A 12,910-nucleotide genomic window follows, 5' to 3' on the forward strand; every position below is an offset into this window, starting at 1 on the left:
TACCACAATTTTAAAATAATAATAAAAAAGAAAAGAAAGTGAGGCACATGAAAGGCTTGGAGCTGAATTAATCCAAACTCTAAGACCCCTTCCTGGAAAGCCAGCCCAGGCTATAGCTGCTGACAGCACCTCAACCCCACCCAGAGCATCAAGAACTCTTCTCGCTGAGGCTAAAGAGAATAAGAAATTGAAATGGAATGTCTTTGAACTTGATCTTGATTGAGAGTGAGATAATTTAACTTCAGGCTTTCATTTCTTCTTTCCACTTCTTTGGATCTTGTAAGGGGATTAAAGTTTGGACCTGGGACTCCCTGGTAATTTGATACTGAGAAGGTTAAGTTCAAGTGTAGAACATCGTATTGTTGGCATTTCATTTTTGGGGTACTTTTATGATATCACAAATTCTGATATCATGATTTTACTGCCTAACCTCTGATAGGCTATGTTGGTCAATGTAGCTTGAAATAATTTGAGATGGAAAATTGAAGAGAAACTACCTTTTTTCTTCTTGACTACAGAAAGGCCTTGAAAAACATAATGTATCTCACTGACCCAACTCGGAAACTCATAGGAGAAGAATGCACACTGCCTGCCCAGGAAGATCTATAGTGGAGCAGTGGCTGGTTTGGGGGTGGAGGTTGACTCCCTCTCTGAAGATGTGGGACCCCTTCTGCTTGACCATAGGCATAATGATTGAGCACAATGGGTTCAAGGTACAAAAAGTTGAGTAATTTGGGGGCAGAGATTGTAACTTCCCTCAGGCTGCTTGAGTATTATAATCGCACTTATCCCCGACGCATCCAACGAAGGGGCATTAGTTTGTCTTGGCCCCTTCCCACTTCCTCTCATTCTCCTTCTCAGGAGAGAAATGCTTGGTAAACTTGGGTGTAGCAGTTGAGTTCTGCTGTTCCTCCTCCCCCCTTCCTTCCTGGGATCTGCCTGCCTTCAAGCTGCTGGAACTCAAGTCTCCTTGGTTCAAGTGGTGAGCTTGGCAGAAAAACCCTGTCCTAGTCGGGAGAGACCCGTAACTGCCCAGTGCTGTCTGAGGCTTGGTGGATAAATTTTAAACTGAGAGAGAAAAAAAAAAAAGAAATTCCATTGCCTCTATATTCCTAAGCCACATCCTCCAGCCTAGCCTTTATCAGTAATAAAACAGATAATTTGACCTCAAAAAAAAAAAATAGGACGTTTCATCTGAAACTATGTCCACACTCTTAATTGTGCTGTGCCTTTGTCAGGTGCCGTGAAGTCTGCAGAGAGAGTTCATCCACTGCACACTATTTAATCCTTCTGACAATCCAGTGAGGTGGATGGATGGGAAAGCCTTTTGTAAGCTGTTTCAGTATTGTAATCACACTTGCCCCTAGTTGCATAACTCAGTGTCAGGGAGGTTTGAAAAGGTTAAGTAACTTGCCCACGTTATAGGTGATGGGCTAGAACAGAACTCAAGCCTTTTGATTTCTGGCAACGTGCTGCTAAAAATCTGTTAGCAAGAATTCATTCAAAGAGCGGTAGTATCTTCAACTGGAACCTGATTTAATCCTACAGTCTTGTTTTGATGTGTTTGCTTATGACTTAATGAAGGGAACTTTAAGACCGGTGTGTGTAGGCTGCAGTGTGTATGTGAATCCCCTAAGAATTTTGCTCAGAGTGACTATTCCTGCATCTGACCCCCTGATATCCCAACGTGGCAGGTCTGTGGTGGGACCTAGGAATCCTCAGTTTTATAAGGGCCCCAGACTCTTCTAAACTCTTAACTGATTCCCTGCAGACTAAGTTCTCACTGACACCTTCTCATCCTGCCTTAACGTTGGCATTCTCTTTAATGGTGTGTAAAGAAATACTGGAGGGACAAATCCTGGCTTTCTTTGAGAGATGGAACTCACTAGAATGCATTGCGGTTTAACATGACGCGCCCACGTTGGGCGACGTGCTCACGCTAATCCAAACACGCATCCCCCACCCCTCAGAGGACCACAGAGCACCCACATCGGGATGCAATGGAGGACACCTGTGCCCTGAAAGAGAGCCGAACCCTGAAGACACGACCTGGATGGATTAGTCAGTAACTAATCCTGAATTAATTAGGCAGGAACGGGCAAGGCTTGGGGCAGAACAATTGTGTACAGACGTGTGAAAAATGCCTGTGTGGGAATGTATGCATGGGGGAATAATAAGAAAGTATGCTTTGTCAGAATATTTGCTTCTTCTAAAAATCAATTTGTGCCTTTTAATGAATCAACGAGTAAGAAGGAAGCCCAGAATACAGCATTAACAGCGCAAAGAACATGGGAGTCAATGGTATGGTTTTTGTGTTTGTCTGTTTGCTCTGTGTTTATTTTGTTTTCATTTGCGAGACAAGGTAAGGATTGGGAATGCTGGTGAGTGATTGCCACATTCTCTAAAAGCTCTGGGAGAGTCTGTCTGTCAACTGGTTTTCCTCTCTTTCTACCTCCCAGCCAATATTCAGAGGAAACTCTTTTCATGTGAACTGGAAAAGATGAATTTCAAGCTTCATTGAGAGTTTGAAAACCTTAAATCCTTCTTGAAAATAACCTGCCTCTCAGGAATCTTTGGTCCCCAAAATTAGAAACCTTCTTTCTTGGGCTGTGGAATGGCTGCATTATTAACTATGATTATAGAGTCTCTGAATGGAAGGATGTAATAAATCTGAAAGTATTTGTTCTGGTTTGTGACTAAGCAAAACTGTATAATATTAAATCAGATGTTGCTATAAACATATGAAATGGCACTTTTTTTCTTTCCAGCTTGGGGCATTGTGGCATGAAGCTGCTGGGAATCTAAAAAGAAATGTTTTTACATTCTTGGATACTGAGTCAGGTTTCTGCTAGGCTTTCTTCTTTCTGAGCATGAATGCTAAATAAAAGGGTTTCCGTTTAGATCTCTGTGTTTTCCCAGAGAGTTAGCAAGGCTGAGTAGAGGTGATCTTACTCTTTTCAGACTGTTCTATGGGGTGGAACGGAAGACCTGGGCTCTGTGTGTGTGTATGTGTGTATGTGTCTGTGTGTCTGTGTGTGTCTGTTAGGTGGAAGGGACGAACCACATCCTGGTACCCTGGCATGTTTGGCTTGGAAGGAATCTTAGACACAAGCTAGTTCACAAACCTCCTCAAGACTGGGGAAAGCTGTGTTGTTGCCTCTGGTAAATGGTCGTACTGGCCTTCAGTTTCCACTTCAAAGTGGTGGTAACATCGCTGTATGGGGCACAAAACGATGAGAAAAAACTACAAAGAAGTCATGACATATGGAGTGTCAAAAAGTGATTATAGTTTTGCTTGTGCTGGGGCTTAGGGGTAATTTTTCTTTCCACAGTTTCCAAGTATATTATTTTTCATAATGAAGAAAATAAATTTGTATTAAAAACAAAACTGTAGCCTCAAAATGTTTCAGTATTTAACAACCACCCTTAAAAAGATGACTTGGCATATTGATAGCATTCTACAAATTGTTTAGAGCCGCACCACCTAACACAGTAACCATTAGCCACGTGGGGCTTCTGAAATGTGGCTGGTCCAGTGGAGATGTATGGTATGTGAGAGATACACACCCGATTTCAAAGACTTAGTGCAAATGAAAGAGTGCAAGATAGCTCAGCAATCATTTTTATAATGATGATGTGATGAAATGATAACAGTTTGGAAATATTGGATTAAAGAAGTTATTTTTAAAAATTTATTTTATTGAAATATAGCTGTTTTATAATGTGTTAATTTCTGCTGTACAGCAGTGATTCAGTTATACATGTATATGTGTCTATATTCTTTTTCATATTCTTTTCCATTATGGTTTATTACAGCATATTAAATCTAGTTCCCTGTGCTATACTTTAGGACCTTGTTGTTTATCCATTTGTGTATAATAGTTTGTATCTGTTAATCCCACCCTCCCACTCCATCCCTCCCCCACCCCCCAACCCCCTTGGCAACCACAAGTCTGTACTGTAGATAAGTTCCTATATGCCATATTTTAGATTCCACATATAAGTGATATCATATGGTATTTGTCTTTCTCTTTCTGACTTACTTCACTTAGTATGATCATCTCTGGGTCCGTCCATGTTGTTGCAAATGGAAACAACCTAAATGTCCATCGACAGATGAATGGATACAGAAGGTGTGGTATAGATATACGACAGAATACTACTCAGCCATAAAAATGGATTAGATAAAGTATTAAAATTACTTTCACCTGTTTCTTTTTACCTTTTTAGCATGGCTACCAGAAAATTTTAAATTACATATGTGGGCCTTGTATGAAAGAGAGAAGATATGCATTCCTTTTGACAAGATTGGAGGAGGCCTGGACCACACACATATAGTGAAGGCATTGCCACCTACTTGGTGGCATCTGAACATGGTTTTGAGGAAGGAGAGTGGCTGCTTAATGAGTATGAGATGTCCTTTTGGGGTGATACAAAGGTTCTGGATCCATATAGGGGTGATGGTTGCACAATATTGTGAATGTCCTAGATATCACTAGGGTAAATTACCACACACACACACACACACACACACACACACACACAAATTACAAATGTGGCGTATGTTATACTTCTGTTTTCAGCGGGTGTTTAAAGTAAAGAGGTAGGGAGTATGACTTTGCTTAAAATAGCATCTCCAGAAATAGAGAAAAAAGTGAAAAGAGGCAAGGATGGGCTGAAGACGGCTGGGAGCTGTTGGAACTCTTTTCTCTCTCCCTTTGGTGAAAATATTAGCATGTGTTTCAGTTTCCTGCCACCTTTGCAGTCCCCATCCCCCTACCTCCCCCCCCCCCCCCGGAGGCCTCAGCTTCATGCGGTCCCTATCCCTTCACAACGCCTTCATCTTATGGTTCCTATCTCTTCACAACGCCTTCATCTTATTTATCTCATTCCACTTTTCCTCCACACTTGGCATGCTGCCCACTGCAGGGTTTCTCACGTAGATAACTCCTTCCCTAAAATTCCTCACAGTTATGTGGTGTTAGGGAATTAGGGATCCTGAGAGTTGAAAATAAAATAGAACACTCAGAGCCGGCTCAACAAGCCTCCTGCCTCCCAGATATTGTTGATGGAGAAAAATTAAAAGTCTTGTCTGTGCATCTCTGGAATCCAGCTTCTTAGGTGTAAAACCCATGAGGCAAAACTGATGTGTGGTGTCAGAAGTCGGGATGCTGGGTGCTGGGGGCTGGGGGTGAGAGACGGTAGGCAGCGGCCGGGTTGGGGTATAGGAAGGGGCTTCTGGAGGTGGGAAACATTCTCATCTGGGTGCTGATTACCTCAGTACATCCACGTTGTGAAACTTGACTGGGCTGCCGACTTGCGCCCTTTTCCGAATGTGCATCACCCATCCACACACAGCTAAACAAAAAGCAAATCACCCTGTGAGGTGGATACTTCTCTGAGTGTTGAGTGAACGGTCCTGGAAGGAGTAAACGCAGTGGGGTGGGGGCGTGTTTCGCGAGGATGTCTGCCGGGGATGCCGTATCCCTTTTCTGTGGGATCTGGATTGACAAGGCCTGTGATATGATGGGGGCCCAGACGGGGAGGCGTCCGGAGGTCCCGCCCCACGACCCTCGGCCTGGAGGTTCGTGAGTGAGTGAGCCACCCACCTTGGTTAACTCACCTGTGTACCTTATCTCTCGTCTCTGCATTTGAGGAGACCGGGGAGGGACGGGTGTGAGGGTGAGTGATCTTACCAAGAGCTGGGTGTTGGCGAAGGAGAGACGTCTAAGGACGGTCACATTCTTGGGGGGGGGGGATTGGAATTCTTCCCCTGCTGTAAATAGACCCCCATGAGGGGAGGAGGGACAGCGCCGGAGCCACCAGGCCCTGTGGTTACCACCTACGGAAATCCTGTGTGTGGGTAAATACAGCCTCAGCAAAGCCTGGAGAAGAGATTGCAGGGGGAGCCGAGGGGGGCTGAGCAGACTGATGTGGGAGGTTATTAACCAGATAGTGGCGGGAAACCAGAGGCCAGGGGGATTGGGGCCGGAGGAAAACCAGCGGAAACGAGAGAGGAAAAATAAACAACTGAGAGAAGCAACCTCATTTGCTCCCACCACCCTTTTATTTTGTGCCGGGACTGAGGTCTCCTCTTCTGCGGACAACAGGCTGGAGGCTGATTTTTTTTTTTTTTTTTTTTTTTTTTTTTTTTTTGCGGTACGCGGGTCTCTCACTGTTGTGGCCTCTCCCGTGGCGGAGCACAGGCTCCGGACGCGCAGGCTCAGCGGCCATGGCTCACGGGCCCAGCCGCTCCGCGGCATGTGGGATCTTCCCGGACCGGGGCACGAACCCGTGTCCCCTGCATCGTCAGGCGGACTCTCAACCGCTGCGCCACCAGGGAAGCCCTGGAGGCTGATTTTGAAAACCAGGCCTGGCTCCTGCCTTCTTTCTCTGTACCCACCGGCCCCTGCTCCTCCCGCCCCCCGCAGTGACCTTCCATCCTGAGCCAGCCCCGGGTTGTGTTCCCACACGCTGTCCCCCTGTCCCCTCCTCTGCAAGTGCAAAGCGCCCAGGGCGACCTGCCGAGCTGGACACCACCATACCCCACACACCAAGGGCACCGAAGGCTGGGGCCCTGTCGGCGAGCTTCATAACAACGTTTTTGGCCCACGGAGAGGTTTTCCTTTTCTTGATCACAACCGGAGATGATCAGGTTTGATCCCACGCTCAAAGGCTAACGTCCAGGTCCCCCGGCCTGCTGGAAGGCAACACTTCAGTTTCTAACATCCACTGGTTCCCTTGGGAAAACCTCAGCCTTATAAGACAGGCAAGAGGGAACTGGCAGGTGGCCGGGACAATGGCCCTTCCAGGCCCCAGCTCTGGCTTGAGCTGGCTGGGTGACCGGGGGCAGGTTTCCTAAACTTTGTGGGCATTCGTTGAAACAGCCATAAAATAGGTATGAGGATGCTAATACCACATACATCATATGATGATGAAAATGCCTCATGTATATGTGAGGATCTGATAGCAGGTGTGTAAAAAGCACTTTGCAAGCTGCAGAGTTGCCTCCCTGGGGGGTTGTTAGCCAGCGTGCTCTGGGGTGTGTGGACAGAAAGTTGTTACCGAGAACTCACAGAACTTCAGTTTGCAGATGTTTACTTTTACCTTAGAGAATCTTTAAGGAGAATCGATACCCTGGTGAAATCAGCTCACCTCCAACACTTGCCCAGAGCTCGGGCTGTCGAGTTACTTAAGAGAGAAGCAGCTCAACAGAGAACCAAGTCCTTAAGATGGCATTTTGGGGTCACATCTGAAATCACTGGGTTCTCGGTTCACTCGTGAGTGGGGCCTTTCTCTCCTGCTCAGACACATGTCCACACCGGGGAGGGAGCTCCCTCAACTGGGCTCACTTCTTGCATGGCAGTCAGCGCCTTTAGAAGTTATTTCTGCATTGCTTGTTTAGACTCAGTCCAACAAACTCCCTGTCTGCTAAGCCTGCCTCTTTAAGCAGTCTGAAGATGTGATGTGCCAGGGTAGTATGGGGAGGGAGGGGAGGCCAGGAACAGCTGTACTGAAAGCCTCTCTCCTGCTTAGCTGCCCTCTGGATGGTCTCCATAAAGATTATGAGGGATTAGAGGCAGGGAAGATGTCCTAAAGCCTTTCACTAAATACTGATTGAGTGTCTACTATGGGCTCTACACAGTTAGTCATGAGCAAAACAGATACAGACACTGTAGTCATTAGTGGAGCTTACCCTGCAGCAGGAAAGCCTGGCAGAAAGAAACTAATGACACAAATAATTAATTGCAAGTGTGATGAATATTACGATGGGGAATTTCAGGGTCCCAAGGTAACATTTCAGCTGAGCCCTGAAGGATAACTGCCTCAGCACATCCCAAGCGTGTTGGGATGGTTAGGGTTGGATGTGGGGAAAAGCTTTCCCAGCAAAGGGAACCTACGTATGTACATATTCCTCCCTGGGAAGGAACATGTTGCCATATGTGCCATATATAGTCTACCTCCTCCTTCCCCACCGCAAACCCAATCCTACTCATTCTCCTAACATCTTTTTCCTCTGGAATTCTGCAAATATAGTTTCTTTTTTGTATGTCTTGACAGCTTATTTATTTACTTTTTATTTGTTCATTTTTAGCGGGGTATAGTTGTTTCACAATGTTGTGTTAGTTGCTACTGTCTAGCGAAGTGAATCTTCACCAGACTCAGAGAGGCTATGCTTAATTATGAAATTATCCCAATTTGTACCTTTTCTTATTATGCTAGTAAAACTTGCCTATTCCTTCTTGCCTCCCCTTCCCTATTTCTCACATGACTGGCCAAAAGAGAAATCCTAAGAAAACACACACTCCCGGAGTTCGTTACAGTTATTATGACTCAGACAGCTCTGAAGACTAGAATTTAATGGTAGTTTTCTTAACAGTCCTTGGGGACTCGAAGGACTTTTTCCCACCAGCCATTGAAGTTGGATTATAAAAACACATTTCTTTCTTGAAAGAAAAGAAGAAACTCTCTGAATTCAAAGTTCTGATTAGCCTAAAAGCAGAGCACTGGTTCATATTTTTCTATCTCCTCACACCTGCCTTTTCTCCCTCCTTCCCTTTTTCTTGATTTCTCTGGTGAAGGAATAAGTAAAATAGAGCAGGAGTTGACCTTGCTCCCGACCTTGCTGTATGAGTTTGGCCAAGGCACTTCCCCTTTCTCGGCCTCAGTTTCTTCCAGTGCAAAATGCAGTGGTGAATCACAGGAGTCAGGTTTCTTGGAACTCTAGCAATCCTTACTTCTCCTGAAAGAACCTTAACAAATGGGCACTACATTCAGCAGCTCCAAGTCCCCTATGGAAACCCAGGGCTGATTGAAAATCTCCTTTCTCTATATTTAAAATAGATAACCAACAAGGACCTACTGTATAGCACAGGGAACTCTGTTCAACATTCTGTAATAACCTAAGTGGGAAAAGAATTTGAAAAAGAATAGGTACATGTATATGTAAAACTGAATCACTTTGCTGTACACCTGAAACTAGCACAACATTGCTAAGCATCTATACTCCAATATAAAATAAAAACTTAAAAAATATACCAAAAAACCTACCACTTGTTAAGTTTGGAGTATAGTATTAAAGAAGGACAGCCATAATTATCTGAAAAGTCTATTAAAATACTCCTCCCTTTTCTGATTCCATCTCTGTATGAGTCTACTTCCTTCTTATACTTCAATCAAAACAACGTATCACTATAGACTGAATACAGAAACAAACACCAGCTGTCTTCTATTAAGCTAAACATAAAGATATTTGCAGAAATGTAAAATAATGCCACTCTTATCACTAAAGTTTTTGTTTTAGGAAATATAATAATTTTGTAAAAATACGTTTTTCATGTTACCATATAATGGGCTTATTACCATATAATGGGCTTATTATTGCTTTTTGAATGACTTAATAAATGTATTTTTAAATTTTTTTACAGGAGAAATATGCAGTATATTCAGTTCACAAAGGAATTCTATTTTACATCGTCTTTTCTTTTTTAAAAGTTTTTATTGGAGCATAATTTCTTTACAATGTTGTGTTAGTTTCTACTGTATAGCAAAGTGAATCATCTATAAATATACATATATCCCCTCTTTTTTGGATTTCCTTCCCGTTTAGGTCACCACAGAGCACTGAGTAGAGTTCCCTGTGCTATACAGTAGGTTCTCAATAGTTATCTATTTATACATAGTATCAATAGTGTGTGTATGTCTGGGATTGAAATATATACACTATTGATACTATGTATAAGATAAGTAAATAAATGTATTTTTTAATTTCTCAAAAAAAAAGAAAATCTCCTTTCTCAGGAGGGAAACCAGAGGCCTGGCCACCTCGTCCTCAGCCATCACCTAGCCAGAGCTTCCACCTTTAGTATTTAGGATCTCCTCCCCCCAGGCCGGCCTCCCTCTCTTCAGCTGCACGTGCTGTGCTTCCGAAGGCCCCTAGAACTCCAGAAATCCTTCCCTGGTTCCCTCAGCTATACCTGCTATATTCTCCACTCCTGTGAATGTCAGGACCCAGAATCAAATGCTTCCAGGAGCCAAGTCAGCAGCACACGTGAGAGTAGATGTCTGGGTGAGGTGCACAGGCTCACGCAGTATGACAGGTGGGGACACGGCCACCTCAGGGCTTGTGCTCAAAAGGAAAATATAGGTCCCACCCAGTGCCAACCAGTCAGTATTCTGGAATAAGTGTGCAGTGTTGCCAGATATTCTGCTGATCTTTGAAGAGAAGTCCAACATCATATTTTAAAGTCCAATGTAGTACAAAGTTTAAAAATCACGATATGGGCCAAAGACAAAAGTCTGGGTCAGACTGAACCTGTGGCTGCTGGTTTGCTACCTGTGTGTGTAGGCAAAGTATTGGATCCTTTATACATTCTACATGGTATTTACAAAACCTGAAATACTTATCTATGCATTCATTCATTTGATAATTATCTGTCACCTCTCGTGAGCTGGTACTACACAGGGAGCTAGGGAAAACAGGTAACTGAGATGCAACATATTCGTAAATAAGGAATGCCAGCATGATGTGATCCGTGTCCGGCTGGGTCTACCTCTCCTCTCCTCCCACAGCCTATCTGTGGATCCTGTGCTTACCTCCATCATGGCACTGATCACACTGGAAATTCACGGTTTGCTGTGCTGTGTCTTTCTAGCTTCCTGACGTCCTGCCTACCTGCTACCTGAACCATATACTTCAGTTCTATACCCCCAGCATCTAACAGAACCTGACACATCGTAGCAACTCCAGAAAAGCATAATGACTGACAAGTGAGTGAGCAGCCCACTAATTGAGTGTCATTCAGGGTGGTGAAGGCAAAGGAGGGTCTCCCTGTGCCCAGCTTCTATCTTCCCCCTCAACCCCGGCTTTGGAAACCCTTTTGTCAAAAAAAGCACAAATGCTAATTGTTCCAAATTAGGCTAATTTACTTCTACCCTTTACCCACCATCCCCATGCCAAGAAAAAAATAATGTAGGGCTTCCCTGGTGGCACAGTGGTTGAGAGTCCGCCTACCGATGCAGGGGACACAGGTTCGTGCCCCGGTCCGGGAAGATCCCACATGCCGCGAAGCGGCTGGGCCCGTGAGTCATGGCCGCTGAGCGTGCGCGTCCGGAGCCTGTGCTCCGCCACGGGAGAGGCCACAACAGTGAGAGGACCGCGTACCGCAAAAAAAAAAAAAAAAAAAATCATTTTCCTCTGGGATTAAAAGCTTGCTTGATGGACTATATTTATCATGCAGTGAATTTCATTGTCTTATTCAGAATTTCCACTTCCTATAGTTGATTTCTTTTGGCCCATGACTGTCATATTTCTTATAAGGCTAGTATATTGAATTTTAACCATTAGCACTCATTTATTAAAAACAAAATACAAATAAAATTGCAACCAATCAAACAAAACTTGGTAAATAGCAAGCCCATGTTTTCCTTTTAAATTTCTTTAAGATCAGAGAAGTGTTTTAAAAGTTGCTAATGAGGCTTCCACACTTTTTAAAGAAATGTCTTGGAGCAATCCCACAATTTGGAGTTTCCTAAATAAGGTGACAATTAAATACTTTGGAAGCTTTCCTATTCCAGCTAGCAAAGGGTGCCAGCTTCCATTCAGAGCCCAAACTGGAGAAGTGAGAGGAAGTTGATGGATGCCAGAACCTAAGAGAGAAACTGTAGGGACAGACAGGGTGTGATGATTAATTTTACGTGTCAACTTGATGGGCCATGCAGTACCCAGAAATTTCGTCAAAGATTATCCTGAATGTATCTGTGAGGATGTCTCTGGATTAGATTAATGTTTGAATTGGTAGACTGAGTAGCAGATTACCCTCCCTAATGTGGATGAACCTCATCCAGTCAAAGACCTGAATAGAGCAAAAAGGGTGAGTAAGAGGGAATTCCTTCTGCCTGACTGCTGAGCTGGGACATCAGCCTTTTCCAGACTGGAACGGAAACATTAGCTCTTTTTGGGTCTTGAGCCTGCCAGCTTTTGGACTGGAACTTAGACCATTGGCCCTCCAGGTCCTCAGGCCTTTGGACTTGGGCTAGAACTACACATCAGCTCTCTTAGGTTTTTATCTTGCCAACTGCAGATTTGGGGACTTGTTAACCTCCTAATTTCAAGAGCCATTTCCTTATAATATCTATTTATCTATCTATCTTCTATTAGTTTTGTTTCTCTGAGAACCTTAAGGCACTGGGGTTGTGCCTGGAACATGCTTTCCAGTTGGGTTCTTTTCATTCCTTCATATTTACTTGAGTAAATCACTGCCTGCTGCACAGACCTTAGGACACGAAAATAATCATGCATCTCAAAGGCAGCATAGTGAGATCCTAGATCCTGCCTGGGGTTGGCTAGATAGCCCCCTTTCAGTATTTCTTCACAAAGCATCCCTGTTGATACTTTGGGCTTGGTGATTAACACAGAAAAACAGCTTCTGAAAAGGAGCAGGGCCAGGGTGGAGGCTCTGGGCATTTCCTTGAGGGTCAAGTTTGCATAGATAGTGATCTTAGTGGAATTGTAACATCACCCTGAATTGCCTTGAAATATTCTCCCTCTCCTAACTCACTTGGAAGTCATAAAATCTAGATACAGGCTTTTGAAGTCTCCAGTGGATATGAGTTCAAAAGAAAAATTGACGCCTCCAAGGAACACAAACATCATGAAAGAAAGGCCAGAACTGGCCAACATATGCCAGAGGAAGCAGAATTAATGAACTGGAAGAACAGGAATGGAAAAAAGCTTGATAAATATCTTCAAAACCCTAATAGAGGGCTTCCCTGGTGGCGCAGTGGTTGAGAGTCCGCCTGCTGATGCAGGTGACATGGGTTCGTGCCCCGGTCCGGGAAGATCCCACATGCCGTGGAGCGGCTGGACCCGTGAGCCATGGCCACTGAGCCTGCGCGTCCGGAGCCTGTG

Source organism: Grampus griseus (assembly GCF_964374135.1).
Source record: "Grampus griseus genome assembly, chromosome: 1".
NCBI classification, from domain to species: domain Eukaryota; kingdom Metazoa; phylum Chordata; class Mammalia; order Artiodactyla; family Delphinidae; genus Grampus; species Grampus griseus.